The 12,468-nt window shown below is 41.6% G+C and overlaps 1 long non-coding RNA gene across 1 annotated transcript; it reads left to right on the top strand.

Moving 5' to 3' along the window:
* The first annotated feature begins 6 nt into the window (after positions 1-6).
* Positions 7-4,287, top strand: LOC123052673 (uncharacterized). The gene is made up of 2 exons (XR_006424908.1): positions 7-595; positions 776-4,287. It is a non-coding gene; the product is annotated as an uncharacterized lncRNA (long non-coding RNA).
* Positions 4,288-12,468: the final 8,181 nt, after the last annotated feature.

The raw sequence follows: 12,468 nt of genomic DNA on the forward strand, positions 1-12,468 counted from the left end.
TGGCCGACGCCATCCGGCTCTCGCGTCGGCCGCCACCAGCGCGGCTCCGACCTTGTCTACCCTGTTGACCCCGCAACACCTCCTCGCCGTTCCATCCCTGCGACTAACCCTAGCCGCCGACTTGTGCTGCGAGAAGTGAGGAGGGGAGTGGGGAGGCCGCGTCGCTGAGTGGGTGGAGCGGCTGTGGGAGGCCCCCGACTCGTGGAACGATGACGCCGCCGCCATTGCGGAACCCCGTGGCAGGGCGTTGCTACCTTGCGGCAGCGAGGAGCGGCGCAAGGCCATGCCCTGCATCGAGGAGGAACATCGCCTTTGCCCCGATCTGGATCCGTTCCCGTCGCTAGATCAATGGAGGGGGACCTCCACCTTCGTCGTTCTTCTCCCTCTCCGACCTCCCGTAGTCGTGCTCCACGGATCTGGCCGTGGACACAACCGACGCAGCTTCCCTGGCCACCACCAACGACGCCAGCGAGGTGGACATGGTTGTCGCCGCTGAATCCATGGAGGAGCTCACCCCGGCCTTCTCCTCGTTTTCCTCCACGGCCGCGTCTCCTGATCCCTGGTGGTGGTTTGCTACGGGTAACGACGGGCAATGGTGAGTTCATCCCCTCCTCCTTCCTCCTCTCTGCTCTACATTTGATTGGGGATTACGTGTGTAGTATACGTGCTGGTTGGCAAAAGTTCAGAGTTTTGGTTTGGATGCCGGCATACGTCTGGGCTATTGTCTTCTCTGTCAGCGTTGAGCTATCACTTGTTACTGACTTGGGTTGTTCAGCAAGGTGATCGATTCATGGAGTTTCTGGTGAAAATCAGACATTAGCCCAATCTGTTGGATAATATTCCTGTGGCCTCGATCAAAATGTAAGTGTTGTACTCTTGTAGAACAATATTAAGAGGATGTGATATCAGCTAGCTGAATTATTTCTAACTCCTGCATAAAAGGATTTAAGTTGCCATCCAAATGATCGAAACACAAATGAGCCTGTAATATCATAATCAATTTGTCTCTCCGGTACATGGTTATCGACGTGTAGATTTTTGGTAAGCTTATACTGTCGATCTTCTGGTAAGGTGACCCTGTCAATACTAATACCAGTTTTGTGTGTGCATGCATGTTCTTGTCATCTCAACTAAATCTGGGTGGCCAAGTATGCATGCAGTTTAAACACTTCCTATAATTATGAGTGCATGCATGCATGTGATTTTCTACACTATGTGTCACACACCCAGACTTTACGAAAATGTGATCTATTTTCAGGCAAGCAACGGCAGGCGTAGTTTAGACACTTCCTATAATTATGCTTCTCTCAACTGCTCGTTTCTCCTCCGTGGGTCAGAGCATTTAGATGGCCAGTGGTGTTCATGGCGGATCGACGGAGGGTGCCTTTCCTTTGCAGAATTGAGCGCAGGTTCCTTATCATAGTACAGACATTTTGAAAACATTATGTTTCCTGCCAGCACATTACTTGAGGTATAATTATACTATGCATATTTAGCAGATACTATATACTGTTTGAGTAATAAAAATTTCATACTTCAAATTACATATCAGCTTTAGATTGTTTCCTTAAAAACTAAGAGATCTTTATTTTGACGAAAATGCAAGATTGACTTTTCATTCATGAAGGTATGGTGTGTCTCAAAAATACGTGAATTGTATGCATACAACGGGCCACAAGGACCAAAAAACTCTAATCCGGCTCCCTCGGTCTTTGAATCAGCTGGTTAAAAACCAAGAGATCTTTTGGGGTTTGTAGTAGTGTTATTTACTAGAGTAGCCATGGTCCTTCAGAAATTAGAAGTGTTAGCAAAACAAAGTTGAACAACTGAAGCTATTTCCCTTAGCATTGTCTACGTCTACTTGACCTTTCATGGAAATCTAATGTAAACATCATGCAACATGCGATTGTTCTAGAAACCGGCGATTGTTCCGTAGAAAAGCACGTGGGTTGGTTCTATTATGTTCATCGGAAAGTCTGTATAGAGGAGTTTGGACCGAGAGAATGACATAGATTTGCGTGACTTTCCCTGTCTTTCAAGGTAGGTGCCTCCACCCCTTCCAAAAGCCGGTTCACAAGATGCGGATCCAACTCCGTGAATTAGTTTCTGTTGTTACTTGCATCTTGCTTGCATTTTTTTCCTTGCATTTCCTGTTTTCCCTATCATCTGCTTTATAGAAGTTGCTACATCAAATTAAGTAAGTACATTCTCCTTTCTTGTACAAGTTTATCCTATTTCGTTCATCAGAAGTCTGTACAAATGAGATGGGGCTAAGAAAGTGACGTATATTTGCTTGAGGTTTTGAATTATTTTCTGCTTTCTGGTTTGCATGCCATACTGTTTGATTACCGAGGAAAATTAGTGGTGAGCATCTCGATCAAAAAGCTCATGCATTTGCCGTAATCCACGGTAGTTTATTGCAATCTGATCTGCACGGTAGAAAACGCTCATATTTGATTTTGTTCTGTGCTTGCCAACAGTAATACCTTGGGATATGCTTTTATCATAAATGTAAAGATTATTGGTGATGCTTTGTTACAGGATATGTGCCCCGCGCGTTGCAGCGGGATTTTGCATGAAATAAAAATTGCATTGAAGTAATCGACCTAGCTAGTGTCTTTATAGTTTCTGCTGTAGTAAGATAATCTGTTTATCAGTATTTTACAAATAAATAAATAAATGCATGTATCTACGTATAAGTTCAAATTTGGACGAAAACAAAATAAATATGAAAGCACGCCTCACTTTTCTTTCATAGAGCACTTGAGTATGAAACGAACGCCTATGAGTTGCATGCATGGGTCAGTTTTTTGTCTTGATTAAAACACTCACAGCAGTCACTACATGCATTTGCATGCATGTGGCCGTTAGTAAATGTGTTGTTTGTGCATCAGCTCTAGTGTGTAGATCGAATGGATATTGTTGATTGATCTAGTATATCCAACGGCTAAATTAATTCGGGTGATGTGGCTTAAGGAGAAGCAAGAGAATTCCTAGTAGTGGGGGCTAGCTATTTAGATATAGTAGATGTGGAGAGGCTTTTTGCAATGCAATTCAAGGCAGATCATAGATTACGTGGCTAAGCACCTCAATTATATTGGTAATTGTTCATTGTTTTATTTAGATTAAAATGGTTTATGTATTCTACCGAAACAGTCAAATGCCATGTTAATTTCAGAACCATTTCTAATTTAGTGTTGTGCTTGCACGTATTTATGACTAAAATAAAATTTCAAACCAAAACCGAGCCACGGTTTGTATTTAAGTGTTGGATAATGGATGTTTCAATCGCTAAATTTAAACTAAGTCTTGTGATTAAATTGTGGCCTCTAAGATTGTGTCATGTAATCGTAAGTCCAATGAGCAATCAATTTTATTTAATTTGAATTAAGACGGTGGGATGCACATTATTTATAATCCTTATATATAGACACATTGCAACGCACAGGCTCTTTATCATTGCAACACGGTGGGATGCACATTATTTGAATTAAGACGATTGTGTCTTGATTTATCGCATTGCAACACAGGCTCTTTATCATGAAATATATGTAGCCTACAATATTGTGAGTGTTATCTCTCCTTCAAGAGATGTAGCCTTCAATACTTTACTAGACCTTCTGTAGACAATAAAGGATAGAGAGGACATGTTCTTTTTAGTTTTGTTAGTGAGAAATGGGAGTGACACACATGGAGAGATAGAACAGCCGTGAGACTTGTGTGTTGCTGCTTGATCTGCTCGGTGAGTGAGGAGGTGAGAAACAGCGACATGGAGCTACATTGGGTTTGCAATTTAGGGAATAGGAACCATCTGATGTATATCTTAAAATAAACCGGAATCGTTAGAATGACTTGAAAATTAGAACTACCCTATAGTTTGGGCCCTTTTAGATTATTACTGATACACAACCTTTGTACCAAAATTCTATCTACAGTTACTATAGTCCTTGACTGTGAAGCAGCAACGATGTATCTCAAACTTTGGTTATTTGTGTAATAAGTTGCTGATGTTTTTTTTGTGATGCATGTAGCTTTCAGCTTGCCAGGCTTTCAAATCTTCAAGTGCCCAACGCCCTAGGCTACTATGGAAGTTGTGGAGGTTATGTAGTTGTCGGTACTAGAAGCGCTCATTCTGTATGTATAGCGAGGTCACTTTATTTGTTCTGGGCTTATTTCTGAATATGTTTATGTGTTAAGATCATGGGCATGTATAGATTATAAAATTATTTTGTTTCTAAAGTGAAATATTTTCTATCTATTGATAATAAATGTAGGTTGCCTGCTGTCTCTTTTCTAGGTTAACGTTGCTTCATGTTGTATCATGTGATGTGAAATTTATACTGTAGTTCAAGTCGCTTTGCAGCAATTGCAACTCTGTATTCATGAAAAAAATATTGTATGTTTAAAATTTTACTACAAGTTTATGGTTGTACTTCCTCCGTCCCAAAATTCTTGTCTTAGATTTATCTAGATACAGATGTATCTAACACTAAAACATAAATAGATACGTCCGTATGTAGACAAATCTAAGACAAGAATTTTGAGATGGAGGGAGTAGTTACAATTGTGCAACATGGACGCAAGCAACGGACAAGGAAAATGATGTGGTGGATACTTTCAATTAGCAACCTATTTCCCTATAGCAGTGTACCTGAATTATGTATGATGAAATTTTAGTTATATTATTATTTTCAATAAAGGGTGTTTTTTTCTAAATTTAATCATTTGTTTTCACAGTTGCTTGCATTTAGGAGGTGAAAACGGTGAGTGAAGAGTGATTTTGTGTTGCAAAAAAGTTGACTATGTTTCATTAAATTATGTCACCCCGTGTGCATGTGGATCCTCAAAAAGGTTATGTTTGACATAATATTTTTGTTTTATGGTAATACACAACATTTAACTATGTTACAATGTGATAATCCCTCATGAGACATCGGATCTACCTTCTTGGCCTAGGGGGCGTCACGAGCAGCGCATGCCTCGTCCCCTGTGATGACGGTGGCAGCAACATGAACACGGGAGGAGGGGATTAGCGCGAAGAGGCGGCATGTGAAGGAGAGAAGACACCATCGCGAAGATGAGGTGGGCGTCATCCAGTTTTAAAGGGGAGGGATCCATCGAGAAATTTCATGCTATGGCGGGAAACCGAGTGGGAAAGGGATGGTCATGCAGGAAAAGTGAAGGGTGCGTCGTGGGTGGGTTTTTTGTGTTTGGGAGCACGTGTTAGTTCGGACAAAAACATTTCTTTCGTTTTGCTTCTGGTATGTACTGGGTGGGGTTTTTGTGTTTGGGGCCGCGTGTTAGTCTGGACAATAACATTTCTTCTCCACATATGGGCTAGATTTTGGGGAGACCCAGATGGTTGAATGTTGGGTCTGAACACGTCTGAATATATGAGGTAAAAATGAGCTTTGACCTTGAAGGCAACCTTAATCATTTGTTTGAATAATTTATATGCATTGTAGCCCGTAGCACGCACGGGCATTCTACTAGTCACACACACACACACACACATATATATATATATAAAAGAGCGTTTAGATTACTAAATAGTGACCTAAACGCTTTTATATTAGTTTACGGAGGGAGTATATATCATAGACGACCTTATTTATGGCCATGCATGACACATAGTAGTATAGCATTTATTATATATATATATATATATATATATATATATATATATATATATATATATATATATGTTACGGTATCTACCTATGTTACTGCTTCTTTTCCACATCATCATATTTTGTATTCCCAGGTGCAATATACCGGCTATGATACCCCCACTATGGCCACCCTAATAAGGCTGGTCGTAATATGGGAGTATCAAGCGGTATGATGCATGCCAACTAGACTCTTTGGATGATGTGGCACACAGTTAAATGATGAAAGAGAGGGTGTGTGGTATCATATCATGATACCGTATCATATTAAATGTTGTACTACTTTGTGTCATGCATGGTAATTAATAAGGAACCTAAGATACTAATTTATGATACTATGCATGCACGCATTACGGAGGTATTGCTGATCATATACTAGTATCATGCATATATACTCCCTCGTTTCCGGTTTATAGGCTTATCCCAAAATTTTAGTTTTTCCATTTTATAAGGCTCAATTTGGTTGTTCCCCATCAGATGTCCAGATTCCAAGGTGCATTAAATCATTGCATGCAAGTATTAAGAGAAAGTTGACCAATGCATATACTTTATATATGCATGCATGTATTGCAATTAACACATTGGAAAACATAAATTTTTGAGGAAAACAAAAGCATTAATTGGGTGTTTTTGCAAACTACAAAAAGCATTCCACCAGTCACCATCTACCTTGGTTGGTGAGATTTTTGAATCGAGCCCTATAAGGCTGGTTGTAATGGGGAGTATTATATATACTGGTAGTATCATGCATATATACGATAGTGTAGCTAGGATACTACTTTCGTAATGCATAGTATCATAAGTTAACATCTTAGGTTGCCTTACTAATTGTCATGCATCACACAAAGTAGTAGTACAACATTTAATATGACACGGTATCATGATATGATACCACATCCTCTCTTGTGTGCCACATCATCCATAAAGTCTAGTTGGCATGCATGATACCGCTTATGATAATACCATTACAACCAGCCTAAACCGGAAATGAGGGAGTATGAGACTAGACAAAATGGAGAGTAGTACACTAGTAACATACACATATCCCTAGACTATATATGTTACTACCTTCATAGTGGGTAGTAACATAAGTGTAGTGTCATGCAAAGCTTCATTTCTTAGGTTACAGACTCATATTGCATTGGGACATGTGATGCTACAGTAACTAGCTAAGTTGCTGAAACTATCTCTCTCCTCATTAACTTATTGCCACATAAGCAAGTTTGCTGAGTTGGAATCGGTGTTACTGCTGAAGTTACTCCCACTGTGGCTAGTCTGATACTAGCTAGTCGTCTATGATATACTAGCTACCTCACTAAGAGCATGCATGGTTAATAATACACCCAAGGGTCGGCAATAAGAAGTTGCCATTGTTGGGAAACGTAGTAATTTCAAAAAAATCTACGCACACGCAAGATCATGGTGATGCACAGCAACCAGAGGGGAGAGTGTTGTCCATGTACCCTCGTAGACCGAAAGCGGAAGCGTTATAACAACACGGTTGATGTAGTCGTACGTCTTCACGATCCGACCGATCCAAGTACCGAACGCATGGCACCTCTGAGTTTAGCACACGTTCTGCTCGATGACGTCCCACGAACTCCGATCCAGCAGAGCTTCGCGGGAGAGTTCCGTCAGCACGACGGCGTGATGACGGTGATGATGTTGCTACCGACGCAGGGCTTCGCCTAAGCACCGCTATGATATGACCGAGGTGGATTATGGTGGAGGGGGGCACCGCACACGGCTTGGAACAATCAACTTGTGTGTCTTTGGGTGCCCCCCCTCGCCCCCGTATATAAAGGAGCAAGGGGGGAGGTCGGCCGGCCTTGGTGTACCCCAAGGAGAGGAGGAATCCTCCTCCTAGTAGGAGTAGGATTCATCCTTTCCTAGTCCTACTAGGAAGGGGGAAGGGGGAAGGAAAGAGAGGGAGAGGGAGAGGGAAAGAGGGGCCGCGCCCCCCTCCCCTAGTCCAATTCGGACTCCTCATGGGAGGGGGCGCGCCACCTCCTGGGCTGCTGCCCTCTCTCTCCCCTCAGGCCCACTAAGGCCCAATACTTCCCCGGGGGGTTCCAGTAACCCTTCCGGCACTCCGGTTTTCTCCGAAACCATCTGGAACACTTCTGGTGTCCGAATATAGCCATCCAATATATCAATCTTTACGTCTCGACCATTTCGAGACTCCTCGTCATGTCCTTGATCATATGCGGGACTCCAAACTACCTTCGGTACATCAAAACACATAAACTTATATTACCAATCGTCACCGAACGTTAAGCGTGCGGACCCTACGGGTTCGAGAACTATGTAGACATGACCGAGACACGTCTCCAGTCAATAACCAATAGCTGAACCTGGATGCTCATATTGGCTCCTACATATTCTACGAAGATCTTTATCGGTCAAACCGCATAACAACATACGTTGTTCCCTTTGTCATCGGTATGTTACTTGCCCGAGATTTTATCGTCGATATCTCAATACCTAGTTCAATCTCGTTATCGGCAAGTCTCTTTACTCGTTCCGTAATGCATCATCCCGCAACTAACTCATTAGTTGCATTGCTCGCAAGGCTTACAGTGATGTGCATTACCGAGAGGGCCCAGAGATACCTCTCCGACAATCGGAGTGACAAATCCTAATCTCGATCTATGCCAACTCAACAAGTACCATCGGAGACACCTGTAGAGCACCTTTATAATCACCCAGTTACGTTGTGACGTTTGGTAGCACACAAAGTGTTCTTCCGGTATTCGGGAGTTGCATAATCTCATAGTCATAGGAACATGTATAAGTCATGAAGGAAGCAATAGCAATATACTAAACGATCGAATGCTAAGCTAACGGAATGGGTCAAGTCAATCACATCATTCTCTAATGATGTGATCCCGTTAATCAAATGACAACTCATGTCTATGGCTAGGAAACTTAACCATCTTTGATTTAACAAGCTAGTCAAGTAGAGGCATACTAGTGACACTCTGTTTGTCTATGTATTCACACATGTACTAAGTTTCCGGTTAATACAATTCTAGCATGAATAATAAACATTTATCATGATATAAGTAAATATAAATAACAACTTTATTATTGCCTCTAGGGCATATTTCCTTCAGCCATGTCATATACAGCCAACCTCTTAGCGGACATGTACAATAATAAGTTTTATATACGTACTAGTTTATCAATAGTTGGCCCACCTTACATCCTCACAAAGTGTCTTGGGTCTCGTGTTGCAGCTGACTCTACTAACCAAGAGCCCACTTCTCTTCTCTTTCCTCCAACTAATAAGCACATATATATTATTCTATTCCTTATAGCTAGATTACCCACAGTGGGAGTAACATAGGTAGTAACATCACACATATCTAGATAAAATAGATGATGTGGCAAGCAATAAATGAAGAAATGGAGGAAAGTGGATATGTGTGATGTTACTACCTATGTTACTCCCACTGTGGGTATAGTCTTACTATGGTATGAGACTACCCACAATGGGAGTAACATAGGTAGTAACATCACACATATCTAGATAAATTAAGTAGATGATGTGGCAAGCAATAAATGAAGAAAAAGAGGAAAGTAGTAATATAGCTAGTTACTAGCAGTATGAGTAACATCACATGTACATATCAAGGCAAGATGTGTCTATAGCCTAATAAATGAAGTGTTGCATGTTACCACACATATATGTTACTCCCCACTATAGAGGTAGTAACATAGACTAGTAACATATGGGCATGTTACTAGTCTATGTTACTACCCATTGTGGCTAGTCTGAGTAACATCACACATCTCAAGGCAAGATGAGTCTATAGCCTAATAAATGAAGTGTTGCATGTTACTACAAATATGTTACTCCCCACTATAGAGGTAGTAACATAGACTAGTAACATTCTATGTTACTACCCATTGTCGCTAGTCTTATGTCACTCTATTGTGTACTTACTTGCTCTAATGCATAATATCATAGAGTAGCTAGCTAGTATCATATGTAGTACTTTATTTATATTGTCATGCATGACACATAGTAGCATAACATTTATTAATGATACAGTTTCATGATATGATACTTAACCCTCTCTTTCTTCATTTAATTACTTCTATGACAGCTCATCAAAATTGCCTAGTTGGCATGCATGATACTAGCTATGATACCCCCTTACTATCAGCCTAGCAAAGGTGTACAGATCATTTGTGCGTCGCTTTGTGAGTTTTCATCCGTTTGTTCAAGAATCGGGGAGAAGTTTCAAATATTTTGGCCGCGAGGTGCGGCCACTGGCGTAGGCCTAATTGGTATTTTAATTACAGAAAATTCAGATGGAGTTCGAACATCATTAAAATCGATGTATGCCTGTGGCCTGCTCTCACGACCCCATGGAAAAAAATTGGTAAAGTTTGGCACAAGTTTTGATGACCGCTCCTTCCAAACCAGAGCATCTCACATGAAGGATCATGGTTTTCCAAAAGGAGACGTGTCAATTCAAACTCCTGTGGCCGGTCACTTCATCGTTTGGCCTCATAAAAATTTCCACGGTACGCAATCACCATTACACCACGAGTTTGATTTTCTGGCGCATTTCAGTTATCGTTAGCTATATTTAAGACATTTTTTGAGATTAACGTGCATTTTGTGCATAAAAATAAAATTACAACCGGAACTGCATGTGCTGTCGAAAGGGATGAGGATCGCCGTTTGATCTGGGAGCATCCAATGTTGCAGACGTATGATCGTGGGGTTTGGGTTCTGGCCAATCGGAAAGCACGACTCAGATCGTGGGCGGGGTGGCGGGGTTTGGTCGACACACAGCTTTCATCAATGAACCGTGTGCTATTCGCAAACCAGATCGCATATTTTTGTTCACACATACCGTAGTGAGATCGATTGAGTGTGCTACCTCTATGATATAATAATAATAATAATAATAATAACAAAAAACAGTTCATATTCATTGCCTGAGCTGACAGCATATCAAGGTCAACATATTAAGTTCCTACATCAACAGAAAACCGGGCATAACTCACAAATTCAGTACACGCGACAGTTCTAAGTTGAATGAATTAAGTTGCAGGGTAAGCATAAAGACTAGTATTACGGCTTAATTCCCATGTACATGGGGGAACTGGGATCATTAAGTTGACCCCGAATGAACTTGGGTTTTTTGATGATTTTACGCTTCTCTGTTCTACTGGTGCGTGATCCCTTGGCTGGCAACTCATCAAATTCATCGTACTCGTCCTGATCGGCAACATTGTCGACACCCAGTACCCTTCTCTTCCCATGCATCGCTAAATGGTCGTTCTCATGCAAGGGGTCTTCCACAAAGAATATCTAGGTAGCATCACTGACAAGAATGAATGGGTCCGCGTGATATGCCATCGTTGTCCTGTTAACACAGGTCTTCCTGTACTCATCAATCCTTACCTGTCTAAGAGGGATCCATGCGCACCTGAATGATTCCACCTTAACTTTCACATAGTCAAGCTCCCAAATCTCTTTGATGGTTCCATAGTATACCCTTTTATCAGCTTCATTTACAGTCATGCATTCTATTTGAACAGAGCTGTTCTGATACGAGGTCTTCTTATCACGTTCCTTAGTGTAGAACGTGTATCCATTTATGTCATATGCTTGGTACGTCAACACCGTAGGTGATGGCTTTTGTGCCAACCACGTAGCAATGTCATCGATGGATCCTTGTGCCAAACGATTCTTCAGCCATTCGGCGTACTTCTTAGTGTGCTCCTTCATCTCCACTTCTGATGAAGGCACCATTGGTAAGAAGCTTTGGCGTATCTCCGCCAAGTGTTCTTCGGCATAAGCGATGAGAACTGGGCTGTTAAGCAGTACCGTCAAATGGGCTTTCTCTGCCAATTCTCCGGGTGCAGCCAATTGCGTGCTAGCAAGGACCGGCTTACCTTTGAGCCTTCCCTCATGGCGAGAGAGGGGCAAACCTATAGGTCTTTGTTTCATGTATTCGGTGCAAAACTCAACCACCTCCTCCGCGGTATAACCTTGTAGGATGCTTGCCTCTGGATGGTTTTGGTTCCGACAAAAGCGCTTTAGTATTCCCATGAACCGCTCGAAGGGATACATGTTGCGAAGAAACACAGGACCACAATACTTTATCTCATCGACAAGGTGCATAGTGAGATGGACCATGACATCAAAGAATGACGGTGGAAAAAACATCTCTAGGTTGGACAATATTCTTGCAATATCATCTTGCATATGATCAAACTCTTCAAGATCTACAACTTTCTGCCATAGTTGGTTGAAGAAATCATAGAGGTCAATGAGTGTGTTTCTTATATCTTTGTCCATCAGATTCCTGATGGCCACCGGGAGGATTTGTGTCAACATTACGTGGCAATCATGTGACTTCATGTGTCCCAACTTCATTTTACCTGAGCTCACATCCACGAGACTTCTGATGTTTGCGCAGTAGGAAGAGGGTGTCTTAACTGACAACAAATAGGTGAAGAACTGTGTTGCTTCTTTTGTACTGAAATTGTAACTCTGGCGAGCTTTGATGAATTTGTCATCATCTTCTGCTTCACTCTTGCGTTGTGATTGATCAGCAAGCATATCGAGTCATGAACCGTCACCATCCTTTCTTTTACCTTTAATCTTGAGCAGAGTACCAAGGATGATTTCACATACGTTCTTCTCTACTTGCATGACATCGATGTAGTGACGTACACGTAGAATCTCCCAGTAAGGTAATTTCCAGAACACCGATTTCTTCTTAAACACTTGATCCTTGGGTGTTAGTTTCACCGTCAAAGGGTGGTTCTT

This window comes from Triticum aestivum, chromosome 2D (assembly GCF_018294505.1).
Source record: "Triticum aestivum cultivar Chinese Spring chromosome 2D, IWGSC CS RefSeq v2.1, whole genome shotgun sequence".
NCBI classification, from domain to species: Eukaryota; Viridiplantae; Streptophyta; class Magnoliopsida; order Poales; family Poaceae; genus Triticum; species Triticum aestivum.